Here is a 13,778-nt window from a genome sequence, read left to right on the forward strand (position 1 = left end):
TTAGGAATAGTAGGCAGCCCTCAATCTGTTATGTGTTAAAATAGAACAATCCAAAACAGAGAGGCACAGACACAACTATGTGATCTCATTGTCTAAGGGAGACAGAAAACCAGTGGGGATTCTCTTATCTAGACTAACATCTTCCCAATGGTTAATCTAACTGGCTTTAAAATGTTCTGCAAATGCAGATCTAGGATAACAATCTTTCCACTTTTCCTTTTCTTTTTCTTTTCTTTTCTTTTTTTTTTTTCATTTCATCATTGGCAAGAATGAGTGAATTGGATTGACATGGAGGTGATAGAGGAAGAGAAATAGTCTACACGTCAAAATGACAATGTATATTACATGGTTAACAGAATGAGTGGTACGTGCAATGGCTGCGGGTATTTTCATCTGCTGTGTTGTACAATGAGCTCCTTTTTTTTTTCCCCAAGTGTATCATCAAGATCACTCCCAATTCAATGCAGATTAAGTGTTTGCTTGAAGGATCTCTTTCTATGAGTAATATCACTTGATAAATGTGGAACTGAAGTAAGAATCTAAGTATTCACTTGTTGCTATTACTGAACTGTGTATATATAGAGGTCATGCCTGGTACTCTGACTGTAGTGCTGATCACAGACCTTAGGGCAGAGCGTGCTGTGGAAGTGAAATATAACAGATCTAAGAAATCAAGCCCTGATTCTAAAGGTAAGGCCTTGCATTTTTGATTGACTACATATGGTACTGTTTGGAAGAAATGCATGCTCAGGAAACACAGGTGTTACTGTGCAACTAATACAAAAATACATGCCTTTATAAAAAATATATGTCTGTGTGTGCTTGTATGTGTACATACGTATATGTAAATATATAAATACATAAAGTTTAAGCCTTCAAAGAGAGTTGTGTAAGATTCATGGACTATTAACAGTCAAATTTACAGCAACAGTTACATTAAATTGCTAATTTTCTATGTATGTGTCTGCATGCATATGAAGATGTGTGGCAGTAATTAGTGTTAATAATTTATCCATTAATTAGCAATGCTAATGCAAATATGCTTTGAAATTAAAAGAATTCCAGTGGTCTTTTTGAAATCTGATATCCAGGAAACAGAATCAAAAATCTATTTGAAAAATGGGAAGAAAGAGAGACATTGAAAATACTGCAGTCAAAATGTCATCATATATGTTAAGAAAAATTAATTTCCTTTCTGTCAAAAACATTGCTTTATGACAGAGGAATCATCAGACTAATGGGGCACAAAAGGAATGTGTAATGAAAGACAAAGAGTAAGCTTGATTATCAGAACATAGAAGAATGTTAAAGCACTTGAGAAGATAATATCCCCTCAAAAAGACGTCCTTGGCAGTTTCTTTTGGGGGTGTGTGAGGGAATTTCTAGCTGGACAGAATCAACATGAGACCAAATAAGGACATGTTGCACTAAGTTTAGGGGGGTTTTACAGTTTATTGTTAATATATTGATTATTTATTTCCTCAAATATTGGTACAATTATGTGCAAACTGTATTAGATCCAGTGAAGACAGACAGATGTGGTCCTTATAAAGGTTTTCTGTTTGATTTTTGCTTTATATAGTAATGCAAAAGTGCAGTGATGGGTGTTGCTCTATTTTACACCAGCAATGAAAAATACTTTTAGTTTTCCATGAAGTTAAAAGAACTTACAGTAACACCTTTGTTTCAATATTGATAATTAATACTGTTTAATTTACACAATCTTTTTCTTTCTATAAGCATCATAGATCACATGAGCGTTGCATAAGAGAAAGGTATAAATGTGTGATTTAATACAAATCCAGGGCATTATGAATCTATATAACAGATTACATTAATAATTTTATGCAGTTTGGACATCTAAGATTATAACAATTCCAGTTCTACACAGATGCTGCAACATCTTCAGGAAGCCATAAACCCATAAGAACTGACACATAAAACCATTTTTAGTCAGAATGTAAAATAGTAGGGGAAAAGAGTAAAATTAAATTAGCCTAACATCTATCGAACAGATATCTAGAAAGCGGATACCTTTAGAAAGGCAGAAAATAATTGTCATTCTATCACACATACAGTAAACATACTGGTGATTTTACAAGAGTAAACATTTTTATCCCCCACATGCAGAAGATTAGAACCATAGTTTCTGTCCTTTCTCACTGTTCTCCCCACGTAAAACTGATGTGCAAGCCCCTGAAAATGCTCCATGCCTGCAACAGCACATTTTCAGTGCAATACACACAAAACCCCTGTCTTCCATCAACATATATACTGGCCTGGCAAGAGTGGGAGAAAGATAGTGCTGTGGCCTGAGAAGAACCATTTTGGTACATAGTAAACTAGGGCAAGTATTTGTAATGAGCTGAGTGGAATGACTCTAGAAGATAGTTATGTAATACAAAGAGGAATCCACAGTCCTGAGTGTTTTCGAGACTCACTTCTATCTATGAAATTTAGTCTCGACAGAGTTTCCACAGCAGGCTTGGTTTCAGCCATACTGAGTATGAGACTTTGTCAAAGCTGCAGAATGCAGGATCAGATAATAAAGAGCAACAGAACCAAGAGCAAAGTAACTTTTAAAATGCACAGGTAATGCAGGGGTGGCTGTGTCCTGTGGGAGTTAGTGGCACATAGCTATTCATACATGTGGTTATCTGACCTGAAATATTACAAAAGCATAAAGCCAATATTTTTAGAAATTATCCTTTAAGAAACTGCTTCAAGTGGATTAATAACTTTTGTACTAAAAACTGCTATAAATCATTTTGGTGTGATGACAGTTTATCATGTGTTATCAATGTTCATGTTTGTATTGCAGTTGATTTTGCCTTATTCTTGAGACATATAGAGATAGATTCAGAAAGATAAATATACATTTAGGATGAAACAATGGTATTTTGGCACTTGAAACAAGGGTATTTTTGGATTTAATATAATACTAGAATTCACCTCAGAACTAAAACTCAGACTAAGAAATATTTAAAAATGTGTTGCTTATATGTTTAGACAGATTGCTAAAAATACATGAAAACTAATACTGCTGCCTAGAAATCCAGCAAAGCAGAAAAGAGGTACTGAAAGCATAAAGGCAATAAAGCTCACAACGTTCAAGCTATAGCAGTATAACTCATGTTCTCAAAGAATTTGTTTAGGCTAAATATAGAAGAATATTAACTATGATCAAACAGCGTCATCTTACATGCTATCCAGGAACATGCAGAATATTAATCGGATTGCTAATTTCCTCAGAGGCTAGAGGTTTAGCACAAATTTTTGATGGTTAATAAGCTTTAATGTGTTAATAAGGGCACTGGAAAAGGATTTAGATAGCCAGGATAGCTTACTCTATATAGAAATATGTTACAATGTTGGGGTATGGTCCTACAGTATATTCCATCCTGCTTACTATTTCCTTTGGCAAGAAATTCAGAGATTAATTAGATCTGTACCTTTAAATGCATTTGCAGTGTTGGACTGATGCTAAAAAAATATGATATATTGGACAACGAGGCCCCATATAAATTTTATAAATCTAACATTTTCTCATAAAACATTAACTGCTCACTTTTAAATTAGGAAAAGACTTCCTGGGATTTAGATTTGAACAGATTATTTTCAGTATCTGGGTGAGAATAGCAGAGTTGGGAATATGCCTGTCCTCCTCCAACTTCACAAATTAAATGGAAAACATTGAGAAAGGACAGCAAGGTCCTAGCAGACATGAGAACCACCCACACCTTTAGGTGAGGAAGCTGCACTCAATGACAACTTCATACACAGACCCTGCCACTGTAAATAATTTACTTTCACTGATGCGTGGCATGGTCCTGTCTTCTGAAAGATGTTTTGTTTCCATAAAGCAAACCCTTATTTCAAGGAATAGTGTGACTGACATATCTCTAGTTTTAAACCTTATGCAATACTATGTGATTATTCTAACTGTTAAATGAAGTTTACTTGCTGCTGGGGTGTGGGGTTTTTGGGGGTTTGTTTGGTTGCGTTTTTTTTTCTTCTTCTATATTTTGACTGAAAAAATAGAGGTATCCAGGTAAAAATTCTCAAGATTTTGCATGGTATCTGTGTCTCAGGTGACAGTATTTTCTTTTTTCATCTTCATACAGCAGCAAAAAATCTGTGAAGAAAATATTTTCATCTTTTATCCAAAGATATTTGGGTGATTTTATATTTTAATCATAGAGAGAGATATCTGAAATTATTAGGACAAAAAGCAGACAGATTCTTACTGTAATGGAGTCACCCACCCAAAATATCCTTTCCTTTTTTGAACCCTGACCATCCCTTTTCACAAACACTCCCTTTTTAATCCACTGCATGGCATTACATAGAGTCCCTGCTCCTGCAAATGCTCACCATCAGGCAAAGCACTTTCTACCATAAATATTCATGCTGAATTTTCCGTATTGACTGTCCAGCTACAGGCACAAACCTATTTGACAAAATGTCTTTACATGATAATCAGGTTAGTATCTTTTCTTGATTGTTAGCATATTGCTTAAGCCTGAATTTAAGCAAAGGAAATTAATTTGTCTTGTTTTCTAATTCTATTAGCATTAATAATTATTCCAAAACTAGTAAAGAGAGTTTAGACCCCTAAGAAGTTCTATCTTCTTAGAAGAAAGCAAGCAGCTTTTCTTATTTTGTTGTCAGGTCTGGGGGAAAATGAAGAAGAACTCAGATAATTTTTACTTGGGAGATATTTGAGAAGTTACGAAATTCTCATGTGTTTGCTATTTTAAAATTTTTCCAATACAAATTTCCATGATTTATTTTAAGAAATATTCATTATGGTCTTTGTATAAACTGAACAATGAACCTTTGTACAAAAATGCATAGCCTTAAGAATATGTTGTGAGTGTATATTATTTAACTAACTCTACACTTCAATTCATGACAAAATGAGGGACTGGATAGCACACAAAGGGAATGGATTTGAAATGCCTTATAAAACATCATTACTTTGAAGTTCACTCTTGCAGTTACCAGAGGAAGCATGGCCAGATAGCTTTTCCTGTACTCTCATTAAAAAAAAAAAAAAAAAAAGTAGATTTTTTTTGTTGACTTGCATTTAAATGCATTATTTGTACAGCTGTAGCTGCACTAAAGCCAGACAAGACACTATACTCCAGTCTAATAAAATATTCATATTATTTTGTTTTACCTGCTGTCACAAAGAGAAGAAATGGGAAGATAAATCATGAGACTAATATTGTTAAAACAACTCATGAACTTTGTCTTTCAGAGCTTCTTACATTTGTTATCCTTCATTCCAAAAACTGCTGTCTATGATTAAATACTTTTAACAGTATTAAGTGAACTGAAAATGCAATTCTCCAAATACTGAACATTTCTGAACAGTGGGTACTAAATGAATTGATAAATTCACTTACATACTAAGCGACTTCTTAATAGGCCCCTTTGACTTAATATGAACTTGCATGACTTTTCTAGATAGATGAACCTGCTCTTGTCTTACAATTGCTCTTCCTCTTCATTGAAAATTACAGCACTTGAATCTCATGTAATTTCTCCTCAGAGAACAGACATTCTATAGTTTTTCTAAGAAAAATCCTGAGTAGAAATGCATTTTTCTCCGCTTTTTGCAGAAATATGACAGTGTTCTTTTCCACTATTAATTGAGTGCCCTTGGCAATGCAGGACACTTTGCAAACAAATGAATGAACAAATACGTTTCTGATTCTAAGAACTTACAATGCTGGGAAGATATTAGACAGGTATTGCACAGGTATTACACAATTATTACAAGTATCTTTTTTATTTTTTCATTTGATTTCTGACAAGAAATCAGCTGAGTGGATTTTGCTGACAAACTGAAGGCTGAAAGAGCTGGTATTGATGAAAGATTGAAAAAGGAAAGCTAGACTTGTGAAAAATAGACCACAAAGTGTAAGGATTTACAGATGGTAGACTCCATCCTGATACTGCAGTTGCATCAGTGCATAGAATTGCTTGTGAGAGAAGAACAAAACGGAACATATTCTAGTGTACACCGTTTTCTAGCTGCCAGCTTTACCACTTAGACTTGTAGTGTAGTAGAGTGATTTGAAACAAGGCAGAGGAAAAGCAGATTTATTCAAGGGCCATGAAAGTGAGAAGTTGCAGTGTTTAAAAGATCGAGAGCCCCTGTATGGCCCCAACCATGCTGATTAACTGATTAGAGTAAAATGGAAGAAAACTGTTTTTAAAAGTGCATTTGCTGCAGTTCGAGACCAAGCTCCCAGCAACTGACAAATTTTACAGTGGCTTTGGGAATATTTTTCTTCAAAAGGCATATCACAGACATATGGACACTTATGCACTGAAAGAACATGAATTTTCTGCTTGTGCTGTCACCGAGGTGGTGAAAGGAGGATTTGGCCACCATTAACCTAAAATGGGAAAATACTCAAGAGTGCTAACTAAGAAACCAAAATTTCCTATTGAGGTCCTTTCTAACAATTTTGTTTATGTTTTCTCAGCTTGTTTAAATAGTTTGATATATACAATTCTCTTCAATTCTAATGCATATCTTAGCCCACAGTAGCTAAGTCTTCACCTCATCAAGCATTTCTTTATCTTTATTAACGTTCTAAGTTTTAGCTTGTATGTAGTTTGATAATCTCTCCTTGCTTTGCTGCTTCTCCCTTCAATCTATCTCCTTTTTTACTTTCTGATTTGGTAAAAGTTTTCGTACTTGCCTATGCTGAATTAATACAAAATTCAAGGTGAAACTTTGAGATAATGTCAGAATTTTAATTAGTTTTGAGCTGAAATTGTAAATCTTTCTTGGCAAGGATAGGAAAGGAGTAGTTTTATGCAAACCTTATCCTGAGCAAAACAATTGTGAATTTAAGTTGGTTGTGAAAGACTAAAAACTGTCTTCCACAACCTGCAAAACTTCTGTGTCAATGGAGTTTGGCAAGCTAACTAAACAAGAAAGAATAGCAGTATTTCAATTTTTCAAGCCGTATTTATAACTTTAGCTATATGCAACTTGTTTTTCAGGGAAAAATTGTAAGGAATAAGTAGTAACTCTACCTTCGACCACTGTCACCTGTCTTTGACTCATTTTTGCCTCTCTGCTTTCTCGAGAATCTGCTGATTGTCCAGGTAAATTTCAGTTTATTACTATCATTATCACCACCCCAGAATACAACTTTGAGTTATAATCCAGGTAATGTATAATTTGTAGAATTTTTCAAGTGCTTAGTATAAGTGTAATTATTGTGCATAAAACTCAACATTCTTACTATCAACACAATATGTCAGAGTATATGTATTTGACAAGCCTCAGTAGGATGCTGAAAAATGCACTAATATGTTATAAACATGTACTGATTTTTCTTGGGAATAATAAACCTTGATGTTCTCCGCTTTCATATTCTTCCTTACACAAAGCAACAGCACCAAGTTTTTTAATTATTCTGTGTACTAGTAAATGGAGCAGTCAAACCAAAACAGACCTCATCTTATTTTAAAACTTTAAAAAATTTAAACTCCTCAGAGATTTGCTTTAGAGGTCTGAATTTGTTTCTTTTCTTTGGACATTTTGGCAGCAGCAGCCAGATGATGTTGCACACAAATGGTGTAAAAAAGGGGGTTATTTACATTTATAATTATATAGATTACTAATGGTCTGGATCCACTGATGAACAGAGCAAGCTTTGGAGCATTGGCTTAAAATTACATGAAACCAAACAAGATGAAAAGCAGTGTGAGACTGAAATGTACTTTTCACTTTTTAATGTGTTTATGGAAAGAAAAGCAGAACACACCCCATGCCTCTCAGGGGAAAAAAGAGAGAGAGAGAGAGAGAGAGAGAAAGGGTTTTGTTGCTCCTGTTTTCTTAGAAATTGTGTAACAATCTGAAAATATTTGTAGCCACTTTTTTTTCTTAGAATTACAATAAATTAGTTAAGTACTGGTACATTTTATTGGACTATACTGTTCCCAGGTCAAACATTCTCGCTTGTTAGAGAAAGGATTTTTTTTTCTTTTTGTAGTTTTCTTCTTAGAAGGGATGTGAAATATACTTATTGAATCAGTCCCCAAAAGTGGATCTGGTTCTGTCAATATCTGCAATAATCTACACATACATACAAATGAATACACATGTAACACATCCACAAAACATACTTCTAATTTTAGATGAAAAGTGAATAATGTCACACACCACATGCTGGGATGTGTTTTTCACTGTAAGCTTGGCTCCTTCCAAGATTTACTGTTTGTTCCTGGGTTTGCATTTGTAAATCTGCTGGTTAACATGTTTCTGTAACAAAGCAGGAATTTAGTTCCCAGAGTGTATGTTACTGATCTGACTTCTTGTACTAGGACGTTATCATTTTTTTTTCAATCCTGAGTTCAAGGGATCTTACAGAAATGACTAAGATACTTCAAATTTGTCACAACACATATTCTTTTTTAAATGCAATTATTTAATTAAATGGTACATAGGACTTAAAACTACTCCTTCACAAGACAATGGGAAAGCTCTTGACAGCATTCAGTGGAAGCTAGACTAATCACATAATCTTCTTAAAAATCATGGTCAAGTGTTTTAGCTGTGAATTCTCACTTACCAGTGATGCTAATGAGTAGCATATGTACACTAGTACAATACTTCTATTGACAAACACATGAGAATTGGATTGTAACCATGACAAAGTAGAGAAAAATGGGAATTGCAAATTACAAGCTAATGTGGTCAACTCACTACATCTGAACTTGAAATTAAGATATAGGCTACAGGACAGGGGATAGTGTCAATCTTACTAATTACTTTAAAAGGAGAGTAAATTCTACCAACAAGAAAACAGAGACTCTTCATAATGTGCTGCAAAAGTTTTATTCTACATTGGGATTTGGATTCTGAGTCCTAGTAGCCCAGACCATTTGTATGCACAGACCTACAATCTGGTTAAAGTCCACTTTTCTTTAGAAACACCAACTTCTGACAGCTTCCACAGAAACCTCACTGAAATTTTCAAACAAAGAGAGGTCTTGCTTTGTGTTAGTTGTTTGTCTGTTTAAGTTAAACTAAACAGTTGGGAAATAGAGGAGTTGGAAATCCATCAAAATCCTCCATTGGCATTACAATACAAGGAAAATACTTGAGTGTCACAGTTAATTTGGAAGCGCTGTATGATGAATCACTGTGCCAAGTTATTTATTATTTCTAATAACTTATGTTCCTACTACAAATATGGTTCTTTCCTAGCGTTTCTTATTCTACTTCAAATGTTATAAAAGCAAATTTTGACCCCAAGATTGCTTACCCGTATGTGTGGTTTCTAGCCAACTCTGTAAGAACTTTCTTGGAATAATCATGGTAAAAGCAAGTTGGGCAGGGAGAGAACAGGATGACACAAATGAACTGTTACTGATTTCATATTAGTTTTACATCAGTTTAACTGTAACTTCAGTAGACATCCTTTTGATTTCTTCTACTAATAGCAAGTTTCAAATCACGTCCTGGCACTTTACTGTCATGATGTATGGAAAAGGCACACTGGCTCTTGAGTAAGAAGGTTTTTCCTATTTTCACTGCAAAGATCTCAGGGCCCAATACATCCTATACCAAAAGATACAAGAAGAAATCTTTCATAAAACATTGTAGTTATAAACATGCTGATTATTAATATCAATTTCTAACATTAAGAATAATAAAAAGTGATATAAGAAAATTAGGGAATATACATTTAGAAAATAATTTTTAAATATCAAAGAAGAGGTAGATAAAAAAACACTTTTTACCTTTTTTTTTCTTTTTAGCTGTACAATAACTTTTTTTAGATGCTCTTTAAAACTTTAAAAGTAGAAAGAGGGTTATTTTCACACATGAGGCTTTCATAACTGAGGAACACAATCACTACACACAGGCTTATAAAGCACACATAGCAATTATGTAAAATCAATTGAGGCTGTCTAAATCTTGGCTTTGAAACAAAGGTTCATGGAGGAAATGCTGAAAATTACTTGGCAGTAATTGTTCCTAACAATGCAGGTTAATAACTAGTGTTGGGTCTGATTCTGATCTAACTCTGACTAGTTTTGCACTTGCATGAACTCTATTGATTTGCATCAAATTATTCATGATTTTCACTGATAAGAGCTTTTATCTGTGACCTGTGGCATAAAATCTACATCTTTATTCACAATCAATTATTTGAGGAAACTTCAAACTATTTCATTGCTAATTACTTGCTCTCATTTGACCTGTGTATCGAAAAAAAGTAAAAAATAAAATTTAGTCTAATTTTTAACAGGAAAAATAGGAATAAATTTATTTATGACTCATGCAAAATGGACTGTTTAATGTCACACTTCTTAAACGTAGAATAGAGACAAAAATAACAGTATTACAATAACATATTCTAAATATAAAAGTCATCCTATGCTTCCAAAACTACCATGACTGAAGCTATAGTCAATAAAACTATACTCCTTTATTAACGAAGATGTTGTAATAATACTGTTCTTTTATCAGTTCTCATTTTTACAGCCCAGATATTCTTTCATTTTCTCAAAGCAGTATTGCAAATGAGATACAAATGTCCATTAACTTTCAGCAAATAGTTAGATAGAAAAGCAATAGACCATTATTAATATTTTAATTAAACAATATCCTGTTGACATGAAAACTAGTTTAGCCTGAGTGAAAAACGCATACTTTTGTCAGTTGCTAATTTATGAATGGACTGTTTCTATCACCTTAATTTTGCAAATATTTGATGTCATGATTGAATAATAAGGAGGACTTAGTACAGTAGGAAAAATTCTATTGATATAAATAAAATACAGCTGTTTATGTTCTACATTTTAGGGCAAATGTGGACACAGACCTTTACGAATCACAGTTACATTTTTGGGGATGGTTTATCACAGTTTTGTGAGAATTTGCTTCTTCTCCAGAAAAGTAGATACGTTTTTGATGCATCAGACTCTAATGAGTTCTTTTTATTTGTTTTTTGATGCATCAGACTATAATGAGTTCTTTTTATTTGTTATTATTTGTTTATTTATTTATCTACTTGGTGGATAAGGAATTGGCTGGATGATCGCACTCAAAGAGTTGCAGTCAACGGCTTGATGTCTGACTGGAGACCAGAGATAAGTGGTGTTCCTCAGGGGTCAGTATTGGGACAGGCACTGTTTTAACATCTTTGTTGGCAACATGGACAGTGGGATTGAGCGCACCCTCAGCAAGTCTGGTGACAACACCAAGCTGTGTGGTGTCATCGACACACTGGAGGGAAGGAATGCCATCCAGAGGGATCTTGACAGGCTTGAGTGGTGGGCCCATGCAAACCACATGAAGTTCAACAAGGCCAAGTGCAAGGTCCTGCACATGGGTCAGGGCCATCCCAAGCACAAATACAGGCTGGCCAGAGAAAGGTTTGAGAACAGCCCTGTGGAGAAGGACTTGGGGGTATTAGTGGATGAAAAACCGAATATGAGCCAGCAATGTGCACTTGCAGCCCAGAAAGCCAATCACATTCTGGGCTGTATCAAAAGAAATGTGGCAACAGGTTGAGAGAGGTGATTCTGCCCCTCTACTCCGTTTTCGTGAGACCCCACTATAGTACTGTGTTCAGCTCTGGGGCCCCCAACATAAGAAGTATGGACCTGTTGGAGTGAGTCCAGAGGAGGGCCACGAAGATGGTCAGAGGGCTGGGGCACCATTCTTATGAGGACATGCTGAGACAGGTTGTTCAGCCTGGAGAAGAGAAGGCTCCAGGGAGACATTATAGCAGCCTTCCAGTAGCTAAAGAGGGTCTACGAGAAAGCCAGAGAGGGACTTCCTACAAGGGCATGTTGTGATAGAACAAGGGGTAATGCATTTAAACTGAAAGAGTGTAGATTTAGATCAGATGTAAGGAAGAAATTATTTACTGTGAGGGTGGTGAGGCACTGGAACAGGTTGCCTAGGGAATGTGTGGATGCCCCATCCCTGGAAGTGTTCAAGGCCAGGTTGGTTGGGGTTTTGAGCAACCTGGTCTAGTGGAAGGTGTCCCTGCCCATGGCAGGGGGGGTTGGAACTAGACGACCTTTAAGGTTCCTTCTAACCCAAACCATTCTATGATTTCCTTCTTCACAGCAACTGTCATCCCTTTTACCTTTGTCTGAGTTTTTTGATGATAAAGTCAAGAAGAGAGAAAAAGAACTACAAGTACTTTCAATTTAAGGAAACAATATATATTACATATTACCAAATATTCTTGCAACTTTTAGGAAATGCTGTAATGCTGAAATAGCTAGTACTTAATCTTCCAATTTGTATTACAAAGAAAATTGCTTCCTGTGGCTGAAATAGGTTCTATAGCTAACTGTTTTTAAGAATGGTGTTAATAATTCCTGAAACATTACTCTCTCTCTCTCATTGTTCCACAATATATCCAGTCCCTTTAATATTTCCTTTTATTTGTTCTTTGATGTTGTTTTTATTATTGCATTTTAGTCATTATTTTATATATAAATTGCTCTATATACAAAAGTAAAACTTCTCTCCCCAAAACCAATACACAGTATGAAACATGCTACAGAAAATATAGACCACAAAGAGTAGACATCTAGGTAGCAGAAAGACAGATGAGTGTTCCAAAAACGTATTTAGACTGATGTACATGCTTCTAATAAAGCATTTTGCTCTAAATAAACCCAGCTAGATTTTAAATAAATATTCCTGGGCTCCCAGTCAATCTTTTGAAGAGCAAAGACTCTTCAGCAGAGAGGATGTGTTTATCTTCTCCTGAGGGCCTGCTATACACAGAATGGTATTGTTAAGCTTTATTTACACTCCAGAAGCAATATAACAGTTCATAAATGGCAGCTAGGAAGCCCTCTCCCTGTGGTGGTGGGGAAAATAAAGTGAAAACCATCTCACCTGGCAATATGTATCTCCAGTAAGGTATTTGTATCAGAGGTAGATGAGTAGACTTCCTTTAGAGCCACCAACAATAGTTATTCCCTTATGGGGTACTGTTCAGTTTACTAGATCCTGAGATAGTTTAGATACCTCCTTTGGAGTGAGAGGATTTGTGCTTTAAAATATCCTGTTTCTCACCACTGATTATGGAGAGTTGCTATACAATTAACTCAGACATAGATAGCTGTATGGCTGTGACATAAATTTGTTGAAGTGCGCCCCATTCCATTGTGCTAATCATGATATATCATGTCATCTCACCCCATCAAAATCAGAGGGCGGAAACATGGCTATTTTTCTAACGGTGGTTTTTGAGTGGTTTTCTTCAGCAAACTTGATTCGCAGAACCAGCTGTCCACAGGTTAACCTTGGTACCTCTGCACTTGGGGATTGTGCATTATTGCACTGTTGCCCATGTAACAGTCAGTAGGGGTTGTGGACTTTCCGCTCTGAGCCCCAAGCTTCTTTTCTAGGTGCTCTGTTCTCTTTTGCTCTGTTGTCATACTTAGTTGCCTGTTGTAAAAGGATTTATGGTGAAAAGGTGAAATTATCCTGAAATTTGTTGTAAAATTCTATGTTCAACTTAGAGTTGAGCAGAGACCATTTGAGACCGTATGAAATCAGAAGAAATGATCTTGCTCCACTAGCAGATGGGGCTCTATGTGAATGAAAAAAACATCCAGCTGTGGTTGCACAAGCTTCTGTGTAGGAGCAGAGGAAATGCTTGTTTGTCCCTCCCTGTAGAAAGTATCTTGGGATGATAGCATCATTATGGATTCAGCAGAGAATAGGCCTCATTGCAGCATCCACTGTCAGCCCAAGCACTGAT

General features: G+C 35.4%; 1 protein-coding gene across 4 annotated transcripts in view; it reads left to right on the forward strand.

The window, feature by feature from the left end:
* The first annotated feature begins 346 nt into the window (after nt 1-346).
* Nucleotides 347-13,778, forward strand: part of ALDH1A1 (aldehyde dehydrogenase 1 family member A1) — a 55,407-nt gene continuing 41,975 nt past the window's right edge. The window contains exons 1-2 of one of the 4 annotated variants that reach the window (XM_069775895.1): nt 347-364; nt 7,027-7,131. The gene's annotated coding sequence lies outside the window, so the exon portion shown is untranslated. Of the gene's footprint in view, nt 365-672; nt 691-2,462; nt 2,593-4,357; nt 4,484-7,026; nt 7,132-13,778 lie in introns of those variants that run through there. The other 3 variants (XM_069775894.1, XM_069775892.1, XM_069775893.1) reach the window with 3 other exon arrangements.

The sequence above is a fragment of the Haliaeetus albicilla genome, chromosome Z (genome assembly GCF_947461875.1).
Source record: "Haliaeetus albicilla chromosome Z, bHalAlb1.1, whole genome shotgun sequence".
In the NCBI taxonomy this organism is placed as follows: Eukaryota; Metazoa; Chordata; class Aves; order Accipitriformes; family Accipitridae; genus Haliaeetus; species Haliaeetus albicilla.